Raw genomic sequence first — 19,552 nt, forward strand, 5'->3', positions numbered from 1 at the left:
TATCTCAGTGTGGTTTTAATTTGCATTTCTCTAATCATGGTCAGAATTTCTTAGCAGGCATTAAAAACAGAACTTGACATTAATGCAGTCATTAAACTGAGACCCATTTCACTGTGAATTTTTTTTAATTTAAAGTAAGGAAAGACTAAACAAACAAGTAGAAATCATACTACTTTCAAAATGAAAATAAACACTAAGAAACCGCAAAATGATGATTACATAGGGTACTCATAGAAATAGTTAATCAAGATAAAAAAGGGAAATGTATGAAGTGGGGATTCAAACAGCAAGACTGCAAACAGTTTTGTTCAACTCTAAAGCAAAAACTTAGTAATATGGTTATCAATCCTATATGTGATTTTTTTTCTTTACAGAAATGACAACCTAGGGAAATCCTATGGACATACATATTGGAATCAGTGTAGAGAAGTACTCCCTTGTACTGCAGAAGGTAATGTGAATGTGAAAGAAACAGAAACACACCACAATGTTCACATCCATGGAAAATATTGCAGTGGAGGGAAACCCTATGTATGTAAGCAATGCAGGAAAGGTATTACCACACATGGAATTTGTAAGAAACATGGAAGAATTCACAGAGGAGAGAGACCCTACAGATGTAAGGAGTGTGGGAAAGCTTTTACAACAGGTACATATTGTCAAGTACATGAAACTCTTCACTCCAGAGAAAAACGTTATAAATGTAAGCACTGTGAGAAAGCTTTCAGCACACGTACTTATTGTATAATCCATGAAAAAGTTCACACTGGGCAGAAATCCCATATATGTAAGAAATATGGGAGAGCTTTTAGCAGTAACATTCATTGTCAAATACATGAAAATGTTCACACTGGAGAGAAACCTTATGTATGTAAGCAATGTGGAAAAAGTTTCACCCAATCTGGACATTGTAAGAATCATGAAAAAATTCACACTGGAGAGAAACCCTATGTATGTGGGAAAGCTTTTAAAACATGTGCATATTGTAGGCAACATGAAAGGATTCACATTGGAGAGAAACTATATGTGTAAGCAATGTGGAAAAGCTTTTACCACAGATCAAAATTGTAAGGAACATGAAAGCATTCACACTGGAGAGAAACCACATGTATGTAAGCAATGTGGGAAAGCTTTTAACATACGGGGAGTTTGTAAGCAACGTGAAAGAAACCCTATGTAAGAAACGTAAGAAACCCTATGTATGTCAGCAATGTGGAAAAGGTTTCACCAATTCTGGATATTGTAAGAAACATGAAAGAATTCACACTGGAGAGAAACTATATGCATGTAAGCAATGTGGGAAAGATTTTACCCAACATGGCCATTGCAAGCAACATGAAAGTTCACACTCAAGATAAAAACCAGTGTATATAAGCATAATGAGAATGGTTGAACCCATGTACATATTGCATAATGCATGAAAATCTTCACACTGGGCAGAAAACTTATATATGTAAGGAATGTGGGGAAGGTTTCAGCAGAAATGCTCATTGTCCAATACATTATAAAATTTACACTGTTGAGAAATCCTGTGTATGTGAAGAATGTGGGAAAGCTTTCACCACACATGGATATTGTAAAATACATCAATGACTTCACACTGGTGAGAAACCCTGTGTATATAACAATGTGGCAAAGCGTTTATCACATACAGTCATTGCAAAACACATGAAAGAATTCACACTGGGAAGAACCACTGGCTATGTAAGCAAGTGGAGACACTTTCAGCAGCCAGATTGTAAGTGAAATACATGAAGAAACTCACACAACAGATAAATCCTATGTGTTATGGGAATACTCTTAGCACACATGATCATTGTTATATATGTGAAAAAGTTCACTGGGCTGAGATCCTATGTGGATTAGCAATGTGAGAAATATAGCAATCCATATTTGTTGTTAAATATGTATTAAAAGCATCACTGGTCAGACAGTTTAGATCTAACTTTACTTTAAAAATCCCTAGGAGACCTGAAGAAATAATAATACAGAAGTTTGATGTCAACATTTCTTCACAAATTTTCCAGAAATGACAAATGTGAGGTGGAGCTCTCCTCAAGCGCACATGTTTTATGGTTTTCAGTTAATCACTTGTACATCTCTAGAGTTTTTAAAGTGTCTTGTGCTTCAACATAGCATCTTGTATTTAAACATGGTAAAGTGAAATGTGCTTTTCAATTTCAAGTATGGATAGTGACTGTTGTAGTCAGGGGTTGTGCACATAGAATAACTGGATCAAGACAGGAGTTCATAATATTATTTTTATAATAGACAATGGGAGTTAACACAGGAAAATGCATGAAGTCTATCTGCAACACCCAAGACATAGATTATTTAGTCAAGAGCCTAAACCCCAAAGCAATGTCCCACATAAGTCCAGATAAAAATCCAGAGCTCAGGACAATGCCTCCAATGAATGCAGTTGGTGGTCCAGAGCCCACAAGAAGGACTCATGGAGTCTCTTTTATAGATCCTTGCCGGGAAGACCCAAGGTTCAGCGGTGGAAGCTAGAAGTCTATGCCAGCCAGATGAAGAAGCTGTGCTAGTGGGATGAGTGTTCTATGCTGGAACTGAGAAGTCACACTCACAACAAAAAGCAGGGCTATCCTGAAAGACACCACAGCTGTCCTCAGCGACATGGAGGCCCAAAGCTTCTCCGATGATAAGCACAGTCGAGCACATGCCAGGAAGTATTGTGATGAGCTCATCCTTGAGACCAAGCAGCACGTGACTTCCCATCTGGAGCTAAGAAGCAATGCTCGATTTGAGGAGCAAGGCTTCTCCAGGACAACCAACAGCTCAGACAGGAACTCATAGGAGAACACACAATGCCTCCTTAATCCCTCAACCATCATCACCTCCCTTCTTCTCCACCTATTTATCCTGGCGACTTTCTTCAGGTGGAGCATCTTTGCTCAATGCCAAGCTGATGTAATCCAGCTGACTTTAAGCTGACCACCAGTTCTTAGTGCAAAACAGTGTCTATGTACTTAATATTTTGTCTTTAAAACTTAATTTTTATATTTTTTGGTGAATTGTAATGTTTTTTTATTTAAAGAGAAAAAAAACAGGAAAAAGGAAGAAATAATACAAAATTTCAAAAAAATAAATAAGAAATCACTAGTTAATAAGTTATATATTGTCATCTTAGAAATAGTTGTTCAAGTTAAAAAATTAAAGCATACAAAGTGGCATTCAAATAATGACACTGTGAACAGTTCTGCTCAAATGATCCAACAAAATCTTAGTAATATGCTTATCTGTCCTACACCCTTATTTTTGATCTTAAAGAGGGTAAAATTAAACATGACAAATCATTACAGAACAATTCATAAGAAAACAAGTTAAGGAAACACAGATTTCAAAGCAAGTATCCTGGAGATGTTCACTGTCTATCTTATTGTCTCTAGTTTTCTTCCAATTAGTTGTTCCTGTTTTCACATGCATTGAGTATATACTGAATATTATAGAACTAATCAAATAATTACAGGATGATGAAGGCTTTTTGACCTTCAAGAACTGATTTTGGGGAAGTCCATAATAACTACAATAATGTCTTCCATTCTCTTCATAGTAGCTGTCTTTATCTTTATGTATGCTGAATTTGAACATAAGAGACTAGACTAATATCACTCTGAAGAGTGAATAATAGTATCCTCAGAAGGAGAAAGGGGAGGAATTGCCTAAAAAAAGAAGGCAGAGGACATTGTTAAAAGTGTGTCAGGATTTAAAAGCTATAGTAGCCTTATTGCTATGTTTAGTTTGATTATATTTTGTTCCGGGTCTGTCCACTCATAATACATTTGAGAGCACAGAGATATAACCCAAAAATATCAGGTTATACCATGGTAACTATCCTTAATTGACCAGCGCAGCCCCAATGAAACAGGAGACAGGAGACGCTCTTGTGGATGACAGTTAACTGCTGCTTTATTTATGCGGGCTCTGGTTTATATATTTGGCCGTGACCAATCACAGGCTGCCACGAGGAAGCAGGGCGGGAATGGGACGCAGGCTCTGGCTACTATATCCAGCTGTGGCCAATCAGGAGTTGCCACAGAGTATGGAGTGAGCACGAAGTGCGCACGGGTTGGCTAATTTAAAGAGGGACGTAGCGCATTGCGGAAGCTGGCGTGGTCCTTAGTCCCAGGGTATGGTATGTTGAGCGCCTGCGCCCAACACTAAATTTCCTATTAACTTAAACTGAAGCCCTGTGATACTTACATTGTCTTACTATGACTGATCTTTTTTGAAGCTGTTTTGTCTGAATGCTATTTGGCCTTGACTGATTTTATTCACATTTGGTATGCTTGCTGGTCTCAAGTCTAAGAGTAGAGGCAACTACTCTGAAGATGACAAGATGTAAAAGATAAGCATTGGGGGCCTGGGGATTTAGCTCAGTGGTTTAAGCACCTGTCTGGCAAGTGTGAGGTCATGAGATTGATCCCCAGTACCACAAACATAAATGAATAAAAGATATCCATTCCAGGTTTGATTATTAACTGCTTTCACATCCTACAATATCTTCAAAGTTGTGTTTTTATAAAAATAGCTATGCAATGTTATGCTTAACTATATAATGTCTGATGATGTGGACAATTCTATTGATAATAACAAGAGAAAGCATAGTAAGTACTTTACACCACCTAATATTGTAGTCTTATATGTCTTTTTCATATCATGATTTTCTAGGAATTTGTTTTGTTATCTTGTTTTGATCTATTTTTCACCATAATACCGAAAGGATAGATATAAACATAGAAAATAACACATGAGAAGAATTTCTAAACTATTTATGGGAGCAAATTATATAATACATGATGTAATGAACAGATACTCTGAAGAAGAGACACTAAGAAACCCAATGCAAATTCTGTAGCATTGTGATACAAAATTGAGCAATAATATTAATTAGCCTAGTCTCTTATTTTTTGGTGAATTGTAATTTAAAAACTACATTTACTTTAATCTTTTAATGCACACACTTCTTTTTCTCTTTCATAAATGATGTTTCTGAAGTTGATGCAATATTTGGCATTAAGATATACATTTATAGAGGCTTGGAGCGTGTGGTTTTGACAAAGTTGTGTTCTTTTCACATAACTTGTACGTTAATGAATGTTATGTTTTCGATGTTGTGCTGAGATAAGATACCTGCTGATTTGCTAGCACCACTGGATATTATACCATGTACATTATGGTGCCTGGTTTTCTTTCTCAGTGGTGCCAATATTTGTCATTTAAATAAACCATTGTTTTTCTAACCATCAGAATTTTACCTGTTATGTTTTTATTGCATCTTTACTTTGCCAGTAATGTTTCCCCACATGTACCAAAGTAAACCGTACTACTGTGAATTTCTTATTTCCTCATACTGACAGAACCATAACTTGTCTCCAATGGCACATCACAAAATATATTAATATCTCCAGAAATTATAAAATTTGGCATGATTTATGAATAACCATACTTTGAAATGAATTTTTCTTAAATCTGGAGTTTTTTTGGGGAAAAAGATTGGTATTGGATGTATCATGCAAATGCCTTTATTTTATTCCTTGATGCTGTGAATGCATTATGTATTTTGTAATTATTACTGCTTTTTCCTAAAGCGCTGAAGTAATGGCATGAAGGGAAACCTAAATTTTGAGTTGTAAACACAGTAAAAATACATTTGCTAAATTAAGATTCGGATTGTGTTCTGTTTTACTGAATTGTGAGTGTATAAAATGGTATATCTCTTTATAAGGACCAGTGCATGATGTTTGTGGTGTGTACTGATTATCTTTAAACACATAAAGTGGGCCATGAGTCCTAGTTGGTTTCCTGTGGCCTGTGGTTTTCACTTCCATTTTAACATTCAAGTAATTTGTAAAGTGTTTAATGCGTGTTGTTGAATACAAAATCTGCTTAAGTTCCAATGTAATTATTTTATTAAAACCTGTTGTGTCATGAAAACACAAGTGAGCATTGCATTAAATACCCCTAATCCAGTGAAGATAGCTTGCCCAAGTCTCAATTATCCTTGGAAGAATACATTGCTCACCTGTTGGGTAATTGCCACTAAAACTATATCTATTTTGTACCTGAAGTGCCTGACATACTTCACAAAGTAAAAGACACATTGAAGTACGTTATTAGCCTCTATGCACTACAGCATGTAGCCAGATTTCCTGCAGCACATTTCTGCTTACATCAATGGAAAAATTTGGAGTTTATATTATAGCTAATAATAGAAGACTGAATCTATAATACGTATATACTGAGTACATGCACTTTCTCATTTTATCATGAAAGTAAATCTTGCTGGTCCTATTGATGCATGCTTGTAATCCTAGCACCTCAGGGGGCTTAAGTTAGTGGAAGAGGAATTTGAGTCCAACCTACAAAATTAGTGTGACCCTGTCTCAAAATATATCTTCAAGTTCTGCAGATGTCGCTGAAAGCTTTAGTACTCCTCCCTTTCCTGCGCAGCATCAGCATTTTTTAATACTCACAATTACACATCAATAGTTGTCCTTTTATCACTTGGCCACCTAGAAGTTATCCCCAAGAATCACTTGGGAAGTACATTTGTTTATGTAGTGACCATCTTGAGCATCATTGGGGCAGTTGTCAATTTAACCCATTCTTGTACTGAAAACAGTAGAATTGTCACTTTTATGTTCCTTGTTATTTTATAACAACTAACAAAATGTATGCAGTTTTTGATCATTTTGTATTTAAATAATTGCATTGGTAAGGAGTTACCTATAAAGTTTGGCTAATGGAGACTTCTTTAGTCCCAGCATCAGGAGAGAATGAGATGGGATGATCATGGCTTAGAAGCTGACTTTGGGAGGCAACTGCTAGATGATTTGGCAGAGTGTGAAGCAGTTGTTTTAATCCCTGCATTTGAAGTTTAAGGAAATGAGAATTTTGAGGTCAAGAATATAAATGTATGATAGAACAAAAGAATCACTACTTCTAATTGTGATTTTGCTTTCACTCAGGAAGCGTACTTTTTATCGTAATTTGTGTAGCACTTTCAAATGTGCCTCTATTAGAGTAAAACATACTGAAACATGAAAGAGCCAGGCATTCCATGTTCTGAATGTAGAGGTATTAAAAAACATTTTTTCTTAATGCTATTGCTGCTGTTTTGTGTAGAAAATAAGATAGGGTGACAAAACAAGCAAAAGGATTTTGTAAGGTTTTAATCCTCCTGCATAAACATAGAAGCCACAAAAAGTCAAACAAAATGATGAAATAAACAACAGAATGAGAGAAATTTTACCTGTTACACCTGATAGCTAACATGTAAAACCAATAGGAACATGAAAGTAACACACATTTTTCAGCATATGTACAACTAGCCAAGAAATACCTGAAGAACTATTCAGCATTTTTGCCCAATAGAGAAATTCAAATAGCGACATCATCTCATTGCAGAGAAAACAAATCACCACAAGATCTAAGGAATGTACATGAGACTGCAGGAGTAAAGAAACTATTTAACCTTGCTGGTGGAAGTGTAGGTAAGTAGTTCAACTACTACCGAAGTCAGTTTTTAAAGTATTCAAAAGACTAAAATTAGTAATTCTCATTAGTGCAGTGCTTCCTTTAGTGGGTCTCTTCCTCAGAGAGTTAAGGACATACTGCTGTGATGCATGCAGATTCCTGTTACTGCAGCAATAGTCATTTTTCTGTGGAGAGCAGCAGCAAGCACTACTCCATCACCACCAAATATCAATGATGAACAATAAATACTCACCAGTGTACTCCATTTGGTAAATGGTGTGATATTTTATTGTGAAATGGGCTGTAAGTTAGGGTTTCCTAGTAGGCAATAGGTCAGTATAAACATGAAAGTCATGCTAATGTCACAAGGCAATCACTAGTACACTATTACATTCATTAGATTTGATATATTTTCCTTTTTGAGTAAGCATGTTGCTATGAAGTCCAGGCTGGCTTTGAGATCACTTTGTAAACCAGAGTGGTCTCAATAAGTCTCCTTCCTCAGTGTCTCAAGTAATGGGCTCCATGCATGAGCCACCAGGCCTAGTTTAGATTCGATATATTCAGTGTATTCAGTATATTTTACTTCAACTGTTTTTGTTGTTAAAGTATTTCCACTATTTTACCTCCAGCATCTGGAGAAACCTCGGCCTTGTTCAGGTGGTGATGTGCATACCACCAGCCTCATGACATTCTCTCCTGGGTTCAGTGCTGTCAGTGTACTGCAGTGAAACATAGGTGTACATAACTGTTTCTTTTTATACATTCCTTAGAAAAGATTTTTAAAATTTCCATGGATAATCAGAGGGTCAATTACCCTGACTATAGTTTCATTCAAATGCCCCAGTTATGTAGTATGTAGAACACAAAGATAGAAACATATCACATATTTCCACGAGAGGTTTGTCAAAGCATATGTAAAGACTACTTTGTGAAGGTTTGTGTTCCTGATTATTTCATTAGAATGAGCCACAGGTTTTCTCACTGTTGTTTATGTGAAGCAGACCAGATGATCACTTTAATATATGAAGTGATATAAAGACTGTTTGGATTTTAAGTATCTAAAGAACTGCTCTGGTGCTGTGGCCTGCTTAGTAATGGTCAACTTGGATTACCCAGTGAATGAAGTCATCATGGTTTTGGGACAGAATATCCATTGATGGATTGTTTAAAAGAGCTTTAAAGGAGAACTAGAGGGAAAGGAGCTGGGATGTTGATTCTCATGGAGAAGCTGGTAGCACTGGTTTTCCAGATATGATCTCAGCCATCATCATCATCATCAAAGAAGCTCAGGTCCTCATTATTGCTGGGCATGGCTACTATTCTCTTTTGCACATCTCTGGCTGTTATCTTGAGCTTCAAGCCTTGGCTCCAGTAATGATCACTCAACTTTGTGGCATAGATTCTATGACCAAAGGAACAGAGTGTCTAGCTTCCAACACTGAACTTTGAGCCTTCCTAGTGTACTACCTTAACAGAGACTTTCATGACACATTGTAAGTGCCTCTAAGTCTCCAGGAAAATATTTGATTGTTCTTGCCATGGGATCAAATTTTTCAGCTGTACTTGTGCTGGATATTGTCATAGCATTCAAGTACTCAGTTGGATTTTTTGGTCTCTAGTATCTGAAAAGCTCTACATCTCTCTAAATCTGACACTCTGGGATAAATATTTTTAAATTATCTTGTCAATTATAAGTTCCATGTTAAGTCTCTTTCCTAGAAAACCCTGACTATAACAGATGGGAAAGGATAAGAAGTGACATTTTTGAGACAGGAGAAATTTCTTTAGTTACCTAAGTTATATGGCATTTTTCTCATGGAGAGAAACCCAGCTATATCAATAGCTTGGTTTTCAGGACTGTTGATAGCTTCTCCTGCACTATCAAGCCATTACATTGTGTGTTGCATGGCAAGAAGTAGGTGTGTTAGGAACCTGCATGGTGCTGCCTGTCACCTGAACATGAGCCTTTGCAACCTATGCTGTCTGGCCTCTGTGTATCTAAATTGTCACTAAAGGATGCACTCACAGAGGCAGTAATTTTTCATTGGAAAATAATTTGAAAGTCTCTCAAGTCTTTTACTGATGTTCTGATGTGAAGAAATATGTAGGATGCACAACCTAAGTTCCCAAAAATAATTATGATAGCAGTATATACCTATCTGAACTCAATTAACATACAAAAATGCAAACCCAGACTACAAAAATGCTTTGAAAGACGTTTCTATGAAACCTGACACTACTTTGGAAATCCCTGGTAAGTTTTCTAATGTCCCTACTACTTTTCATGATCCCCTACCTCCTGGGACAGCTGGCCTGGTTCTTTCCTGTTCACATGCATCAAAAACAGCCACTCTTGTGATTCCTGATGTATTGATGCTGCATATACAGGCATATTGTTGATTCAATTGTAATCTCTCTTACCCATTCAACTAAATGTTTCTGAATCTGTAGCTCAACTGTCTTGTCTTATGTCTCCTCTAGAGCTTGTCATGTTATTTGTGGAAATCAAGGATTTGACTGCAATTTGGTGTCTGCTGCTATTCCCATAGGAGATGCATGCCGAAGCCTCTCTTTAACTATTGACCACCTTTCCTTTTCATGTTTGCTACTGGAGCTGATGTTTCTCTTTTACTTCACTAACTTGGTGATATTTTATTTCCATTGTCAATGCTATTCCCTCTCATCTCTTGAGACGTACTGGAACACCTATAGTCCTTAGAATTGATTTAATCACTACTATCTTGCCACTTACCAAGGCTTACTTTTCCTTTTTGCTGTCCTCTGCTGTTCCCTCTGCAAACACAGGGCTGTAGAATTAGCTCAGTGGCATGAATGCCTGCCTTGCAAGTGCACAGTCATGGTTTTAATCCATTGCTCTTTGAATCCCCACTTTTTAAAAAATTTTATTTAAAAGGATAAAGAGAAAAAACAAAACAAAACAAAGTGGTGTAAGTGTACAAGTAATACAGACTAAAAAAAAAACAGTAAGAAATCACCAGTTAATAGATTATATATTATCATCTTGGAGATAGTTGCTCATGTCACAGTATCAAAGCATACAAAGTGGACATTCAAACAGTGAGACTGTAAACAGTTGTCTTCAATGATCCACCCAAAAATATTAATACGGTCATCTATTTAACATCCCTAAACACAGTTGCAGTTGTATCCTTTAGAGCACTTTTTCCCTCTCTTTTTACAACACAATTTACACATTTTGGGTTTTATTACTCCTTAGTTCTTATTAATTTTTTTTGGAAAAGAATAAAGTCAAATATAGCAAAATAAAACTGTCAGTCAAAACCAAGGATAGACATAGCCCATGATGTAAAAACAGAGTACAAGGTTATCAACAATTGTTGCCATAATGCCTCTTGCTTCCTTAAAAAGAATTGTCTATCTCATTAGGTATTATAAAGTTGAACTAAACAGTAGAGAATAAGACCAATAAAACCTAAACATTGTAAACATTACACAACTTCCAAAGGAGATAATAGTCAAATAAGAATGGGCATCTTAGTGAATCTTATTGCCTTCAAAGTAGTTGCCTATACTCTTAACTTGATACTATCATACAGAACAGAACAGAGTCTAATCAGTCAAAACAAGATAGTGGGATTATTACAGGACTTCAAGTTAATAGGAAATCAAAAATTACTATAATATATCCTGCTAATTTCTTTTAATTTTTCCCCTTAATTAAAAATCATAAAAAATAACTAAATGATTTTTTAATGAATAAGGGACAGATTGAGATAAAAGAGGACATAACAACATAACAATACAGATCAAAGCATGACAATTTCAGCAACCTAGTGCTTCACACAAATAACCCGACTTAATAGTAGTTACCATAGTGTCTGTCTTTTTCCTTGAAATATTTGAATATAATTTAATATACTATAGCTTCAAATATTTCCATATCAAGCATCCCAGAATAAAGCCATTCCAATTAATAAGTGAAAATTTGGTAAGGCTTCAAGGCCACATAATGGGGAATCATGTGAATCCCCATTTTATATAATCCACTCTTGTATCTTGAACACTTATTTGTAAGAGGACAATATGTAAACATCAACCAGTGATTTCTTATAGTTTAGTTTGTCTTTGAAAGCGTATATCTTTTCTACCTGTTTTCTGTTTTGTTTAGTCTATTTTAAATAAAAAATAAGAAAAGAATATCTTCTCTCTTTAAACAATTAAAAAAGAAAAATGCACTTCCTGCACAGGTTTTACTATTCTCTTCATGGTGCTATTTACTTTAGGGTCAGTTGTCTGTCCCAATGAGGCTGTTTTCTTCCCTGATTCAAATACATTCTTGCCAGTATATACCTCTGACAAACCCTTTTGTATGATACAAAACTCCCCAAGGCCCATGTGGGCTAGAGCTGATGCCTCTGTTGATCTGGGGAAGGGGCATCCTCTGTGTTTTTGCTAAGGTCTTGTGGGGATTTCTGCTAATTGTGTTTGCCCTGTAGGGAATGAGTTGGCATCACAGGCTACAAAATGCAATTCCACCATTTCAACTCTCCCTGAATCAGGCCTTTGATCCTTTTCATAAGATCTCTACTAGTTGGTCTAAAGCAAATCCACTTGGTTGATTCATAGTTGTAGATTTGAAATTTGTAAGAAGGTATTGTAATTTCGCTTGATTAAGGATATGCTTGAGTGCACTCCGATTTCATAAGATGTTTATCAATCTGTCCATATAACAGTTGCCTGTTTGTCCAGTCCATTTTTAAGCAGTTGCTGGGAATTGCTGAGCTAGTCATTGTTCATAACTGTAAAGCAGAAAGCAAAAATACCCATACAGGCACAGAACATCTGGGAAACACGCTGAGGGCATGGAATGCTTGAGGTGAACAGGCGTTCCAGCACTGGGAGCATGGGGTTTAAGAGGGCAGCTAGTTTAACAAAGAGGCATGGTACAAGTACATAAATGGCCTTTGGGGAACTTAAATATTCTCACAGACTCCGACAAGTTGTGTGCTGATTTCTGTGCTTGTTTGAATCCACACTGATCATCTGTCTGTTTGTCCATTTGTCCACTCTGCGAACAGCTGTTCCTTTCATTTTAAGCTCAGTAACTTTTCTCTTTTTCCAAGTTTGCATTGTTTGATCAAAGACATGTTTGGGTTGTGAATTTACAAGGCATGGATTCACATTGGTTGCCAGCTGCTCAAAATGTCACAAAGGCTGCGTATATGAATGCAATATGTTGTTATTCAACACTGATTTATAGTTTCATTATTTAGAAATTATATTATTATGATGAATAAACAAAGTCCTGGAGGAGAAATGATGGTGGGTAGGTAACAGCAGGCTACAGAGACTCTCTGAGATGTTAACTTAGATTCCAAAAATAATACAGCATAGTGAGACCCAGGCAGAGGGAGATAGACCCTCCCAAGCCTGGAATAAATTAAGCTGAGAGAAACCATTTAAAAATACTGTCCCAGTGCTTCTCCTGAAACAGCTACAGTCTCGGTGCTGCCACTTGAATTTGCTGCCACTCCTACACTTGATCTCATGCAGCCAAGATTTATGGAACTACAGAAAAGCTCATCAGTTTAATCTTACTGGAGATGCATTTGCACTGAGGATGGGAGCCGGTGATCTTAAATGACAAGCTGAGATAGCAGGGAACCCTGCATCTACCTGTGGTGAGTGACAGGAATAAACCCCTTCCACAGAGCTCCAAGAGATGACCTTCTGGGATGGGGCAAATTGGCCAGAACAAGGGGCTGAAGTGACTTCAGTCAGCTTCTCCCTTCTCAAGTGGGATTGATGGGGAGCACCTGACCTGTGTCATGCCTCAGGCTGAGACCAATAGGCTATCCCACACCAGTTCTGATGCCTGTCAGTTCACCCTAATGCAGTGAAGCCTTCAGCAGGCTGATTAATCCAGAGGGGTGGGCCCAGCATAGGCTTCCCTGGTCTGTATCTACATAGTACACTGCACTGGGTGGGAACATACAAGCAGCACTTCAGACAAACTGTAACCAACAAAGAAAGAACCTGGACCTCCCATATACACCTGTATGGAAGGAACAAAAAATAATAAGAGGAAGCAACAAGAAAGAGTTCCCATTCTCCAATCATGAGAACATGGATCCAGCAAAGGTAAATGCAAAGGAGAATGAGGACAGCAAAGATGCAATATCAGACATGGCCCCAGTAGAAATAAAGCAAGATCTTCAGGAACACATAGATAATTTGAAAGGTGAAGTATTTAACCGAGTGAAGCAAGATATAAATAGAATAATTTAAGAAATGCTAAGCACCTCTCAAGAAAAAACATAGAAAAAGGGAAGAAAACAAAAAAGGGGAGAATTGTTTCATGAGGAAAATAGAGAAAAGATAGAAGAAAGGAAGCTGGTTCAAAGAGATAACCATGGATTTAAAAACTCCTTTGAAAGCTGGTAAAATTGATTGCAAGAAACTAAGGATAGATTATCCAAACTAGAGGATAGGTTTGCACTGTGGGATCATGAAAGGAAAAATTTCTTAAAAATAACAAGGAAACAAGTAGTAACAAGACAAAGACTAGATAATGACAAAAGGATGTATAACTTAAGAATAAAAAATGTGAATGAAAAAGCAGGAGTACAAACAAAGGAACTACAAAGGCTATTCACAAAAATAAGGAAAACATCCCAAGCATATGAAAAGGAAAAGATACTCAGGTGTATGAGGAATACAGAACTCCAGCCACCTAAACCAAAACAGAACTACACATAGGCATATAATAATCAAGATCCCAGAAATCCAATATAAGAACAGAATATTAAAAGCTGTCAGAGGCAAGCAACAGTTCATTTATAAGGGAAAATTCATCAGAATTACATCAGACTTCTCGGCACAAATCATCAAATCGAGAAGAAAATGGAGTGAATCATTTCAAGCCCTGAAAGAAAATAACCTATGGCCCAGATTGATGTATCCTGAAAATTTTTTCTAGAAATTAATGGAGAAACAAGATGCTTCTGAGATAAAGAGGAACTGGGAGAATTCACAACCGTCAATCCAACCCTACAGAGAATACTATAGGACATTCGAAAGAGAGAGAAAAATCACCAGTATTTCAGGAACAGTGGTAGAGAGGCCACAATGAATGGAGCAAAAAGCAAAGTGAAGAAGACAAATGGACAACTGAAGACAGAAAAATAGAACAACAGAAATGAGACAGAGAAGGTTGGATATAATTTCTAATGCAGATGTCCTATATACACTAAATTAAGGAAAAATGAGAGAATCACAGGCAGAGTGGATCAAGAAATAGGGCCAACCGAGATGCTCTTTATAGGAACTATATTTGACCTGAAGAAGTGTATTTTGACTAAAATTGAATATGAGAAAATAGAACTTGATGTGATAGGGAATGAGAGAGTAATAGGGGCAACTGGACCAGTATTTATGGGTAGGTTGGAAAGACAGGCTTTAATAAGTAAAGAAGTACAAGTAGAGATCAAGTCCAGGAGTGAGAAAGTTCAGAAACACTTAGATAAATTGCAGGTTGCCCCCCACAATATAAAGCCAAGGGTGTTGGGGAGACCCAAAAATACAGTACACCCTGGGGGAGTGAAGGGGAAGAATAGTCTTTAAAAAGACAGAAGGAGATAGTGCTATAAGTGTATCAGGAATTAAAATCCGGATTACTTGTACCACTCTGCTTAGATAGAACTTATTCCATCCCAGTTTTTATACAAGCCCTAGATCTGAGGGCACAGACAGCTATCCCAAAAATATCAGGATATAGCACAGTAATCATCTTTAATTTCTTGTTAACTTAAACCGGATCCCTCTATAACTTATACTGTTATATCATTACTGATTTTAGTTAAATCTGATTTATTTGATTGCTTCTTGTTATTGCCTATTGTATTCAAAACCATTAGGTTGATGGTATTGTCAGAGTGTAGACAACTATACTAAAAATAGCAATGATTCACTATAGTACCCATTCTGACTTGATTAATATCTGTTTTTGTAGCCCTACACTATCTATAAAGTTCTATTTCTGTTAATGCTGTTATGCACTGATATATTCAATTATACTTTATCTGATGATATAGCCATTTTTATTGATGATAACAAGAGATAACACAGTAACCAAGGTAGAACTCCTTGTACAGCAGTTTTAAATGTCTTTTTAGTTTTATGTATTTCTAGGATTCTGTTTTGCTCTGTCCTGCTTTGTTCTGTTTCTTCCTCTAATATAGAAAGGATAGTAACACATGTTAAGATGCATGCCTCCATAGAACCTATCAACAATTTACAAGAACTTATGACACATGATGAAATGAGCAAATACTTTAAAGGAGATAAAAAGGGACTACAGTATCCAGTGCTGATTCCATAGTGTCATGATGTGAAATCAAGCAATACTATTAATCTTCAATTAGAGTGATTTTAATCTGCTTTGGTTTGTTTAAACTCAACATAAATGAAGATATGGATAAATACACGCATGTTTAAGTGTATAGAATTGATTGCCATATTACTTAGTTTTTACTAGATAGTTGAACAGAACTATTTGCAGTCTCCCTGTTTGAATTCCCATTTATATGTTCCACTTTTGTATCTTGAACAATTATTTGTAAGAGGACAATATGTAAACACAAACTAGTTATTTATTACTGTTTATACTTTTCTTTGAATGTATATACTATTTATGCCTGCTTTCTGTTTTGTTTTGTCTTTCTTTAAATAAAAATAAATTTAAAAAGATAAATAAATAAAGTCCCTTAGCAGTGAGACTGGTGGAACAAGCTCTGATTGATAAATAAGAAAGCAGCTGTCTGGTAACATTATTAACCAATTTTTGTCCATTGATTAGAGACCTCATCTCCAGAGCATTATAGGAGACACCTCAAATAAATTTATGAAATATATTCCTAAATGTTCACATTGGTCATTATCAAATAAAGTATAACATATTTTTGGTTTGATGAGGCCTGTATAAAGGTTTCACATGGTTATGACAGTTGAGTGTAATCAACTATATGATGTATTGCATACATTCGTAATTCTGGATGCATAAGACTCCATGATTGTAAAGTGGGGATTACTTATGGTAACAGATTTTTGTCTCATGTGCACACCTTTGCTGATAACAAAGACTTGTGTGATTCACATTCAAATAAAGATCAATAAGTTGTTCAATAATACCCACAAACTTCTTGTGTATTAGATAAGGGTGATAAAGTAAAAGGGATATTTTATGTCAAAACAGGAATTTAGATTATTACAAGAATCTCATGATTGTCATGATGCAATACTATGTATGGTTCTGATTCCTGATATATTATGTAAAATATGCAACTGTTAATACTGTAGATATTCAAATGCTAAAATGCCCATGGATAGAAGAAAATAGGGTTCATTTAATGTTCTAAGTTGTTTCATGTTTAGATAAAATAGTAATGTTAAACTTACTACCTCTAATATACTCTATTGTTACCAAAAACTTCTTTTGGATATTTGACAGCTAAGGTTTGGAAGCCAAAACTTAAGAGAAACAGATGGGATAAATGGATAGCCAATATTTTGGCCCCAGGCCTTCAAGGGTGGTGGAGACCCAGGATATAAAATAACCTCTGATTGCATCATCCTAAGATATTCAGTGAGTCCCTGGTTGTCTCATCAAGAAGATGTTGAGACCACAGAGGAAAGTCACCTTCAATGCAAGGTGTGCCTAAGAAGAGTCACCAAGAGAAAAATCTCCCAAGCTTTCACAGAGAGCAATGTGGTCAAGCAATGATTGTGACTCTTCTAAGTGGCTGACACTGACAGAAGAGCCATGAGGTGTTATACATGGTTCTAAGATAACTCCTGAGAAGACCTAAGTGACCTTGATAGGAAGTAAGTAACTGACTGTAGTTGTCATGGTTTATGCAGGTGTCCCACAGGCCTCATACATTTGCATTGTGGATTTGTGATGGTTCATTGTCTAGTACAAGGATTGATGGTGTCAGTGCTAAACCCACATTGGGTTGGAACCAGGATGTAATTCAATGGCAGGAAGAAGGTTTGTCTTGCTTTTTGCTGGTTCATGCTTGCTCTTTGCAGCCTCCATGAACTGTAGCCCAGCCATACCTGCCTGCCTTGGAGCCAACTGAGTGTGAACTGAAACCTGCAAAAACTGTAAGAAATGAACCTTTCCTTTCTCAACTTGGGTTTCAGGTATTTTGTCTCAGCAACAAGTAAAAAGTAATTAAGACAGAATTTGGTACCTAGGAGTGGGGTCATTTGCTGTGACTATACTTGACCATGTTTTTCGAGAGGCTTTGGAAATGGCTTGTGGGCAGAGTTTGTAAAGGTTTGGACATATCATCTGGATGCATAGAGCTGGAGCAGCTTAGGCTGTTCTGAAGAGGGGATTCTGGTCAGAGCTCAGGAGACCAGAAGGCTGATAGAGGGCCTGATGGTAAAGACCAGGCTTGTGAGGTTTTTGTTGGGGAGAAGGACTGCATTGGTTGTTGGATTCCACATGATGTGTGTTATGGCTTGGCAGAAGGTTTGTCTGCAAACCTCAAGGTTTGCTCCTGCCCAGGGACTTTGCTGAGACTGAGAAAAAGGGCAATGGACTGATTAATCTTGAAAAAGAAATTAAAAAGCAATCAAACCTTGAGGCTGTGGCATGGATATTGTTGGGGGATTTTAGCCAGATTTATGTTGCATATCAAAAGCAAAGAGATCAGCAGGATAGTGTACAATGCTGTGAGTTTGGCCAGAAGGAAAATTAGAGGAAGACTATGGATTGCAAAGACAGAGTTGAGATTTTGATTCCTGAGGAGAAATGAGATAAGAAAGATGGCCCCAGGGCATCATAGGAAGGGGGTCCCCACCCTGTGCAGACTCACTGCAAAAGTGAAAGAATTTGCTCAGAGGGAAAAGCTGCAGAGTGCCATGTTCCAGAAAGGCGACAGAGGCCACTTGAGGTTCCATAATGGTGGCAACTTAGAGAAGCTTTTCCTCACAAACAGGTAAACAGAGCCCTGCAATCCAGCCAACTGACCCCTATAGCCAAAAGACAGAAAAGCCTAGGTACTGCTCCAGTCAGCAGCAAACCTTGGTGGCATCCACAAGGTGCTGATTTTAGGTGCAAGGAAAATGCACAACTTCTGAGGCAAGATGGCATCCACCTCAATTGCAAATTGCATGGGAGGCCAAAAAGTGTGCCCCTGAGAGGGCAATTTGTGAAGACATAAGGGTGAAGCCAAAGGTGTGGTGGAGACTGCAGAAGTCTGGAAAAGGCAGGAATGTGGATGATTCAAGGGAAGCTGCAAAAAGAGAGAAGAGAAGATTTAAGAGAAAAGCTGTGGGAGTTAAAATTGCTGGAGTGCCATGGGGGAGGAATTACCCAAGCCTTTTGGAGTTTGTAACCAGATTGCTTCTGATGCTGAACATGGAATTCTAGGACTTAATGTTCACCCTGCTGGACTTCTTTTGTTTCCAATGCTTTATATTCCCCTTCTTGTAACTTATGGAATGGTAATATTTACTTTGTGCCTTTGCATTTGAGAAATGTTTAACCTTGTTTCATTTGTACAGGGGTTACAGTTAAGAGTTTGCCTTAGATCTTGGAGGAGATTGGCAATTGGACTGTTCAGCCATGCTGAAACATAGGACGTTGGCAGCTCTTGGAAGTGGACTAAATGTCTTTTGTATAATGGATGTACATGAGTCCTGGGGGCCAGTGGTAGAATGTCATCGTTTATGCCTGTGTCCCCCAGGCTTCATGAGTTTGCATTGTGCATTTGCGATGGTTCATTGTGTAGTACATGGATTGATGATATTAGTGCTACCCCCACATAGGGGTGGAGACAGGATGTAATATAATGGCAGGAAGAAAGTGTGTCTTGCTTTTTGCTGGTTCCTGCTTGCTGTTTGCAGCTGCCATGAACTGCAGCCCAGCCATGCACACCTGCCTTGGAGGCATCTGAGTGTGGACTGAAACCTCCAAAAATTGAAGAAATAAGCCTTTCCTTTCTCAACTTGGGCTTCTGGTATTTTGTGTCAGGAACAAGTAAAAACTAACTAAGAA

Source organism: Cavia porcellus, unplaced genomic scaffold, assembly GCF_034190915.1.
Source record: "Cavia porcellus strain 051 isolate PalLab524CR breed Dunkin Hartley unplaced genomic scaffold, mCavPor4.1 scaffold_34, whole genome shotgun sequence".
NCBI classification, from domain to species: domain Eukaryota; kingdom Metazoa; phylum Chordata; class Mammalia; order Rodentia; family Caviidae; genus Cavia; species Cavia porcellus.